The following is a 10,351-nucleotide window of genomic DNA, read 5'->3' as shown; positions in this document are numbered from 1 at the left end:
AAGAAATAGAGAAACATCTTACATACATATTTTAAAATGTTATTGATTAGATAGTGGTACAATGGTAGATCAAAGATGTAGCAATAATTATGGCACTATAGGACAGATGTAAGTTTGCTTACTTTCAGAAAAGAAGTAAACACTAAAATGCTTTTACTGGGGATTAAAAATGAAATTGCAAAAATTAGCTTATGTGGCATTTATACTGAATGGAATATGTTTTCTCCAGAATACCCAAATCAGGCAATAAGACGTGATGAAACAACTATTATTATACGTTAATCAATCTGTGTTTTAAAAGCCAGTGGTTGAATAGGTCCCTTAGCTAAACCGTTGAACCTGCTTAGAAAACCCAGACTGCAGTAGCAACTCTATTCCGTTATATACATTTGATGGTAAGAACCATAGCATAATGGTGATCTTCATATTATAGGGCTTCTAAGGCCTTTTGCAAAAAGAATAGTCATACCCCAGGGTATTTTAGTTTTATTTGCTCATCTGCTTCAAAGGCCATTTGCCATTCTTTTTGTCCACCCACCATCTGAATCTCCACACTATGTTTGAGAAATCGCCCAACAAATGAGGCATTCCCAGGGTCCTGTAGAAGCCAAGTATACTGGATCCTTACTTTCCCAGTCCTTGGCAGTTAAAGTACAAACTCCTGACTAAGGCTGTGCCAATCACACACTGACTCTGAAACAGAAGCCAGTGATCTAAGGAAGAAGGGACATTACAAAATGTTTTCTGGCGACAGATGGCTGGAGTGATTGCAGCTAAATGCGGAGGCCAGTCTCATCAATGGAATGGCTGCATTCCTGGAGGTGGTTCCTGGGATTCTGTCTCATCAGTTTCCACGAGGCAAACAAGCATCATCTGGTTTCCAGAGGCAGCGCAGTGGTGTCTGTGGCTAATCAGATCTGTAGCAAGATTTGGAATTATTTTGGGCTGTGTGGCCTCCAAATCTGGCGCTTGAATCTCCAGAGATCCTACAAGCTATTCAGTATATTTACAATGAATTCCTCTTCTAGAATCAGTGGTTCAGAATCAGTTCCTCTTTTTGGCTACCATGAACTCTTGCTGTCAACTCCACCTGAGTCATCAATAACATCATACATTTTATATTATTTGTAAATTGCATTGCTTTATTCATTTATAATGTAAATGTGTGCAATCTGGATATCTATTCAAACTAACAGTGTTATTGATTTGGCTTGTTTTGTGTGACTTCCTCACTATTCACCAATTTTTGCTCTGTACTACTCCACAGTTGGGGGAAAAATAAAACAGTCATAATTACATGATGCGTTTTCCTTCTTTCTTACTGTATTCATGCCATAGGCATCATTTGCTACCCTAATTCTCATCCCGTCTTGGTTAGTCATCATTATTGACTCAGAACAGTGCTGCACTGTGTAATATATCTCTGTTGCAAAAATCATTCCTCTTCGTTAAATCCTCTTCTCTCGCAGCTGCCTGCTCAGCCTCTTTCTCCAAGCTGCAGACGCTGCATTTTCTCTGATTGTATTTGTGGCACATTCATGAATGCTTCTTGGGTAAAAAAAATCATTCCAAACCAATAAATCAAATCAATAAATAAGTCAATAAATCTCTTTTGCTTTACAAACATCATCAATCTTGAGCAGAATGAATCATTAGTGCTTGTCCCTACTTTTCAGGCCCTTTGAAAGGATTTCATCTACTATTAGAGGCTTTTTTGGCCGTGTTAATACTTACATTAGATAAGGTGTTTGACCTTATACAAAATCCAAAGGCATTTGACCCTAGGAGTCAATTTCAATGAACTCTGTTTTTTTCAAAGAGATTTCCATCAGAAATAAAATATGCTGGAAAAAGTAGTTTAAAAGAAACTTGACATAGATATACATATAGCCATACATATAAATATAGATACATACATATCATGATGAAATTTAATTCTTGCGATATCATATTAGGCATATATGTATATGTGTGTATATACATTACATTTAAGAAATAAATTGTGATATTACATATATATTTAATTCTTGGTATATTAATTTTCCAAGAATTAAATTCCATATTTCTTACCTACAGTACAATTTATGGTGCATGTCATTCTTTTTTGGACTCCTTCTAAATTAATATAGTGGAGTGGAAATCAATACAAAGCTCACTCTTAATCAAGTTTAGTGACTCAGCTACTTAACGATTCCCAAAGATTAGACTCATTGGACTGAAGACCTTTATCCCCATGTCTCTCCCCACTCCCTCGTCACACTCCTGTTCTCTACCACCTCTGCCCTGTTCTACGCCTCTGAGCGATTAATTTCTACAGATTGCATCACTCAGGCTCTGTCGTGCGGGGTGTCAGGTGGGGTCTCTGGTCCCACTCCCCACATAAGAACGCAGGACATGGTGAGGCCAAAAAGGAACACCCACGGGGCCATAGGTAGGGGAGTCACACCACTATACTCTCGCTGGCGGCTGGGTTGGAGACACAGGAACCAGGAGCCACACAATTCTCAACCCTCACTGTGCCGCTTGCAGGCTCAGCCACCATCTTCTTGCTAGCTCCCCCCTTTATTCTGCTAGCATAGCCACGGCAGTTATATTAGTGGCCAATGTCTCACTGGTTACAGCTGACGGCCAACTAGCCACAGCTGCTGGCCATTTGATCACAGTGGACGGCCATTTACTACCTGAGCCAGCACCTTTCTATGTGAGGCCGAGAGCCTGGAAACTGCTTTTGGGGGCTCTGTCCCCACAGGCTCTCTTGCCCTCTGGCTTCCAATTAGATTTGGCAAAGGGGAGTGGGGAAAGGGAAGGGCTCAGACAAAAGAGCTGAGTGTATGAGGATAGAGTTTAGGATATTTCATCTTCGTTCCCTCCCTTATGCAGCCCTTCCTCATTTCCTCCCTGTTTAGACTGTAAACTGACCTGAAGCTCTTGAGAAGCAACTCCATGTCTATGGTCTGTCTCTCAGCTGGTTTTGGCAACACAGTTTTCTCTCCTATCCCTTCAGGTCTATGGGTGGCTTCCTGCTGCTGCTAGTCCCTGGATACCTGTTGATATATACCAGGAGTGCCCCAAAAAATGTATACAAGTGGACACTTTGGTCACCATTTCTCAAACAGTAGTTTTCTGTAATCAGAAGTGTCTGGACACTGATGGCAACCACTTTGAGCACCTCTTGTAATTGCAGAAGTAAAACGTGAAGTGTATTCATCTTTTGTTGTTGGTATATCTTATTATAATTTTAATAGATTTTTCTTTCTTAAAATATATATATATATATTTTATTGGCACCCTCTCTATATATATTCTAGATAGATAGATAGATAGATATAGATAGATAGATAATCTATCTATATCTATCTATCTATCTATCTATTATTAATCTATCTATATCTATCTATCTATCTATCTATCTATCTATCTATCTATCATTTCATTAACTTCTTTTCAAAATCCCAGCTAAGTGTGCCTTCTGTTTCCTGCCAGGACTTTCACTGATGCAGATCATACTTATTTTAAGAACCAGAAATAAGGATTATAAAGAATTGGTCAGTGGTTTGAAATTTGGTCATGCCCAAGGTCTCAATGACCATTAATTTAGCTCCCAGCAATTCCTGACTGCCTGAATAAGTCACCTCTTCCACTGACTGTGTGTAATCTACTAATTATTTCTGAGAACCCCCTCAATCTACTCTTAATTTAGTGTTTGTGGTATTTCTTTCCTGCTCTGTGACCTGCTTCTGATTTCCGAGATGTCTATGAATGGCAAGTGCACTCAAAATTTCTTCTCTCTAAGAAATATTGATTGGTTCATGACTCTCAGAGTATAATTTCTCTAGCAAGGAGCATTTTCCATCTCTCCCAGTAAAGTCCACAAGCACTATGCACCAAGCTATGAGTTTTGCTTGCTCTATAGCTTTTGGTTTTCTCAACTGGGTCATGACAATTTTAGCTTATTAACCTTAGCATACCTTAATAAATAGTTTATCTGCCTCAGACATTGCTATGCATCCCAAGTAATCCTTGACATTGCAAGATTCCTTTGCGATATGACCAAAGACACCTCATTAAGAGAGAGTTTTACAGAGAGAGTCGTCTTGTAACTTGAAATTGAAAGATGTGACTGCAGTGGTGTTTCTGATATCAAAAATAATTTGCTTATATAAGTAGGAGGCATACAGTTTTTAAATCACCCAGTCAAGCAACTAAAATCAACAGAGGCAAACTGATTTGTCTCTGTAGTTGTTAACATGACTCTTCATTTACTATTCATATAACTTTATGGATTGCAGCATGAACAAATGATATTTAAAATAGCAATAAATGAACTGATGCAAATTAATGTCTTTAGTTTTTCATTTTTCAAGTGTGAAAAATTACTGGAAGTTTTAGAAGACGTATGGAAAAGAAGATTTGTGTTCTATTTTTTGTTTTAGCCCTGGGATAGTTAAAATCCTTAGGCAGCTATGCTTGTGCAAATATTAACACAGTTTTTATTCTGGTATTGTTGCTGTGGGTTTATCAAGTATTCATGATGTTCACAGATATGGAGGCTGATGTTGTACTCAGGGACTGAACATAAACCTTTGTGCATAGCTAGCCGTAAAGGTGAGCAATTTTGATACATGTTTAATTGTAATTCTCTCTCTCCCTTTTTACAGTATCTTAGCTATTTTTACAGCTGATTCCTGAAGAAGTTATGTTTTCATTAGTTTCATTTTTTTTCTTTTTCTAGCATTCTGCAGTTACTTGTAAGAAAACTTATAAAGAAATCCAATAATAAAAGAAATAGAGAAAGATTTATAAAAAAGATGTAAAATATCAAACACTATATCTTGAAAATATTTCCTTTGAATGACACTTGGAGTCTGGGACTCATGCCAGGAAGTAAAAGCATTTTGGCTGTGTGGTTTCAAGATCAAAAGATCAAATGTTTTTCATAATCTATCATGCAAAAGTTATTTGCTTGATTTATAGTCTGTTTCCTCCGTTCTCAGAGGGGAAAATAGACGATATAAAGACATAGAAAATATTAAGGGAAATTATTTATTTGCATTATGGAAGTATAGAGATTTGGTGCTCATTTGAATAACTTGAGACCTCTAAAATTATAAAGTATACATTTTGCTTTGTCTTTAACCAATACTGTTAATACATGACTATACTAACAGTATCTAGGTAAGGTAAGCAAAAAAGCATTCTATTTTATTGTAAATATATTTTAATGCATCCTACAGCCTTTAAAATTCGCATTGAGCTGGCATTACATATTTTGCCATGAATTTTTATGTTGAAAATAAAACTAAAAGTTTTAGGTTATTATTTTTCAATTTTCAACAGGTTTTTAAAAAATTCCTTTAAGATTATGGAGAAAATCATCACAATGGCAAACAAGAGTTAAAGATTAAAGTTACTAAAATAAACAATATACATTTGTTGCTGTTATATCCAGTCTTCCCCCATTTCCATACCTTATTAATTAATAGAAATCTTAAAAAAAGAAAAGAGCAAACCTCACTCAAAACCCAATATATGGATAAAGATTTCACAGTTTTCTATGAAAACATGTTTGTGTCTATAATAGCATATCATAAACAGTTAAGATTTTTTTCAACTTTTATGTTTTACTCACATGACACATTCTTACTTTATATGACCGGGTAACTGAAAAATTTCAGGGGAAAAAATAGTAAAATTTATCATGTCCTTTACTGACGTAACTGCATAACTTGTCAGATTTTAAAACTGTCTATGTTTAGATAACAATAATTGCCCAAAGTATGACTGTGCACTGGCATCTTCTAGAATAATGATATTTCTCTTGTCAATTTAACTACAGTCCTATTTTATCAGAACAGATTATGGTTTGACCATCTGGTTCTATCTTTTCTGTAGTTATCCTTTGGTAAATGTTGAATTGATGTTATTAAACATGGTTCAATGCAGTCAAACAGGTACAAAGCAAGTTATTTAATTTTATTATAATTAAAATACCAACTATTTTTTAGATAAATGAAATTACCATGAGAATTTTACAATGGACTCAGTGTTTAGTAACAAACAGTATGGGGATTAGGCCCTTGTCTTGATCTAGTTAAGTAGAATTAAATTGATTAAATGATTTAATCACTGTAAAATAAAACTTACAAAAGAAGGGATATTATCAGTGTAGTAATGTAGTTACACTACTTTTTATTATTATTATAACTATTCTAAGTCCTAAGAAAACTGTCCCAAAGTTTTGCTTAAGGAATTTTAGACTTAAAGTGAATGCTTACTATGTTGGACACTGTTAAAAGCACTTTATGTGCCTTAACTCATTTAACTCTTGACAGCTTCATTGACAGCTTCATTAAGTGGGTTACGATTACCATATCTATTTTATAGATGGGAAAACAGAGGCAATAAGATTTCTAAGGTCATTGGCCTCGTGAGTAACCATTCTCAGAAGAATTCTGTTGGAACTCTAGGAAGTTCAGACTGTTATAAAAAGACCTTCATAAATAAAATCTCTGTCAGCAGTGACATCCTCAAATCCACACCTTTGTGACTTGGCTTTCAAAACTTCTGTAGTTTAACTCATAAATTATTGACTTGGCTAGGGCATCTTTGGTTCACCACAAATAGCATTAATCTCAGGCCCAAAAAAGGGTGATGTTATTTAAAGGTGTATCATGCCTCACAGAACAGAGTTGCAGGAATGCAAGTCAATCTCATAGACTAAAACTAGGGATTGGAAAGTCAAGGGGAACCCCAGAGAGATGTTTTTCTCTGTTTTTTAAATTAATTTTTTTTTTATTTCTTCCTCTTTCTGTGTGTCTGCCTCCTCTTTGTATTAGGTTGGTGCAAAAGTAATTGTGTTTTTTGCATTCAGTTTTAAATTTTAAACTGCAATTACTTTTGCACCAACCTAATAGCTCTATACAGATCACTTCTACTTCTCAGCCACACAGTTAAAAACAATGGCGGATTGTCAACATCTGGAATATGTATATGAGGAGTCACATGGAACCCATTTTTTCTCTGAAACAACCATAAGCTGGTGAAAATTATAAAAAATAATTACCATTTAAAGTCTCCGGAAGTTGTCATAACGGGGCATACAGCAAATAAAGAAAACATTTATTCAAACAAAGAAATCTGTTTAATATCAATAGAACAGCAAGAATCTGTGACATCTGAGAAACAACCCATTCCCTCTTTTTCCCTCCGCCAAGCTTAGCACGAGAGGAGTTCCTCAGAAGTTTGTGTGTTGCCAGAGATGACTTTTCTTGGCATAGCTGACTCTCTCCCCATAGCTCCAACGCCCAATCAAGGAACATAGTATCTCACTGGAAATGTAAGGCCTCCAGCAATTGTCATTTTCTTCAATGATGAGTTGTAAAAGCTAAATTCCTGGTGAGTGTAGCCAAGAAGCTAGGGCCTTTCTTCCTCCAGCCAGACTCCCGTCAGAGGGCAAAGGCTTTACCACGGGCATGACAGACCAGGAACACTGTAGACCTCATTATGCTCACAATAGCTCACTCTCAGGGTGGAGCTTCTAGAGAGAGACATGCTGAGAAGGTCAGTGGTTACCCATTCCAGTCCTAGGAGCAATGGCTCAGAGATTATGCTCAGGGTAAAATGATTTCATAAAGGGAAACAAAGAGAGAGAAAGAGAGATCCAATGCTCTCCCCAGAGGAACTAACTTCATGTAAAAGAGAGTGAAGGGAAGTTTAATTATTCTTGGAAATAATGGAGATTGAGGGGTAAGCAGTTAAGAGCAGAATTTTAGCTCTAAGAATGCAGTCAGCTAAACCATCAGTCAGCTGATTTATCAGAGAGAATCAGAGAAGGAGAGTGCCAAGAAAAGTCCTTCTGAGATCAGAACGAACCTCGAAGACTGGCCTCAAAAATTATTCTCACCCAAATTTTATTGGATCAGACTATGGAGAAAGTGATCCCCCTAAGAAGTGTTAAAAATGATAGAGCAATCGTCTAGCAATTAGTGAAGTCTAACATCTGGGGTGATACAAAAAGAGGCTGGAGATATCAGAGAGACAGTCAAAAAAGGCCTGGTAGAAACACTGTCATCCTAGGGTGACTGTGTACATGGCCAAGATGCTACATCTGAAAAGGGACATCAGAGGCTTTATATTGCAAAGAAAAGATACTTCACTAAAATAGTCCAGTCATGTCACTAAACAAATAGGTTAACAACAAAAACAAGCCCAGAGAGGTGGAAGGAAATCACTATCCAAAGTTACTACAATATATTACCAAAAGTGAACACTTTAAAAACAATAATAAAAATATTAATAATAATAATAATAAATGGAGAAAATAGCAAGGTGTGATCCATACATCGATAAAATAAGCAGACAACATAAACACCCTGGGAGAGATCACAGATGTCAGATTTAGCAAAAGCAGCTATTATAAAAATGTTCAAAGAACTAAAGGAAACCATGCTTAAAGAAATAAAGTAAGCTATGATTACAATGTCTCATCAAATAGAAATATCAATGAAAAGATAGAAACTACATTTTAAAACGGTAATTCTAGAGTGGACAAGTACAGTGATTGAAATGAAAATTTCACTGGAGGCTTAACTATAGATTTAAACTGCAGAAGAAGGAATCAATGAACTTCAAGATAGATTGCTAGTACCATTAAAAATACTGAAATCCAAAGACAAAAGCCTTTGAAAGCAGAGTAAGAGAAAAATGATTCATCACATAAAAGGAATCATATATGTATTTTTTTAAATAGCTATTTTATCAGAAACAATAAAGGCCATGCAGGCAGAAAGATTCCCAGATAAATAAAAACAGAGAATTTGTTGCTAGAAGATCACATTACAAGAGCTACTAGAGAAAATTCTTAGCATGATACTCTCAAGACCTATCCATGTTGTTGCAAATGGCAATATTTCATCCTTTTTACGGCAGAGTAGTATTCCATTGTATATATGTACCACATCTTTTTTGTCCAATCATCCATCGAAGGATACTTAGGTTGTTTCCATGTCTTGGACACTGTAAATAATGCTTCAGTGAACATTGGGGTATATATCACTTTATGAATAAATGTTTTCATTTTTTTCAGGTGGAAATACATCATACAGAAAAGTACAAGAACTATATGATTTAGCCCATCTGTGGGATATAAAACAGAAAGCAACAAATGAACAAATTCGTAGACACAGACAACAGTATGGGGTAGAAGGATGAAGAGAGTAAAGGGGGTCAAATATATGGTAATAGAAAGAAAAAAAGAAAAAGAACCCTTTCTGTTGGTGGACGCCACCAAGTAAGCATCGTTAACTCCCGCAGTCGTCATTCTAAGTCAGTCTCCCAAACAGCTTAAACAGCTGCAGAAGTTCTTCATCGGAGGTTTGAGCTTTGAAACAACCAGTGAGGGTCTGAGGAGCCATTCTGAGCAGTGGGGAATGCTCACTGACTGTGATGATGACATCCAAACACCATGCGCTCCAGAGGCTTTGGGTTTGTCATGTGTGCTACCGTGGAGGACGTGGATGCAGCCGTGAAGGCAAGGCCATACAGGTGGAGGGAAGAGTTGTGGGACCAAAGAGGGCTGTCTCAGAAGAAGATCCTCAAAGACCCAGTGCCCACTTAACTGTGAAGATTTTTGTTGCTGGTTAAAAGAAGACAAGGAAGAACATCATTTAAGAGATTATGTTGAACAATATGGGGAAACTGAAGTGATTGAAATCATGACCTACTAAGGCAGTGGCAAGAAGCTTTTCTTTTGTCACCTTTGATTCCCATGACTCTGTAGACAAGATTGTCACTCAGAAATACCACACTGTGAATGGCCACAACTGTGACGTAAGGAAAGCCCTATCTAAGCGAGATACGGCCAGTGCTTCATCCAGTCAAAGAGGTCGAAGTGGTTCTGGAGACTTCGGTGGTGGTCGAAGAGGTGGTTTTGGTGGGAATGACAATGTTGGTCCTGGAGGAAACTTCAGTGGTTGAGGTGGCTTTGGTGGCCGTCGTGGTGGACGATATGGTGGCAGTGGGGATGGCGCTAATGGATTGGTAAGAATGGAAGCAATTTTGAAGGTGGCGGAAGCTAAACAATTTTGGCAATCTACATCAATCAATCTTCAAATTTTGGACCATGAAAGGATGAAACTTTGGAGGCAGAACCTCTGGCCCCTATGGTTGTAGGCAATCCTTTGCGAAACCACGAAACCAAGGCAGCTATGGAGGCTCCAGCAGCAGCAGTAGGTATGGCAGTGCCAGAAGGTATAATTACTGCCAGGAAACAATCTTACCAGGAGAGGAAAGCCAGAGAAGTGACAGGAAGATACAGGTTACAAAGATTTGTGAACTCAGCCAAGTACAGTAG

General features: G+C 37.2%; 1 pseudogene; it reads left to right on the top strand.

The window, feature by feature from the left end:
• The first annotated feature begins 754 nt into the window (after window positions 1-754).
• Window positions 755-10,351, top strand: LOC117037926 (heterogeneous nuclear ribonucleoprotein A1-like; annotated as a pseudogene).

Source organism: Rhinolophus ferrumequinum, chromosome 2 (genome assembly GCF_004115265.2).
Source record: "Rhinolophus ferrumequinum isolate MPI-CBG mRhiFer1 chromosome 2, mRhiFer1_v1.p, whole genome shotgun sequence".
Taxonomy (NCBI): domain Eukaryota; kingdom Metazoa; phylum Chordata; class Mammalia; order Chiroptera; family Rhinolophidae; genus Rhinolophus; species Rhinolophus ferrumequinum.
Note: the sequence above shows the minus strand (reverse complement) of the source record. Positions and strands in the feature narration are given on the sequence as shown.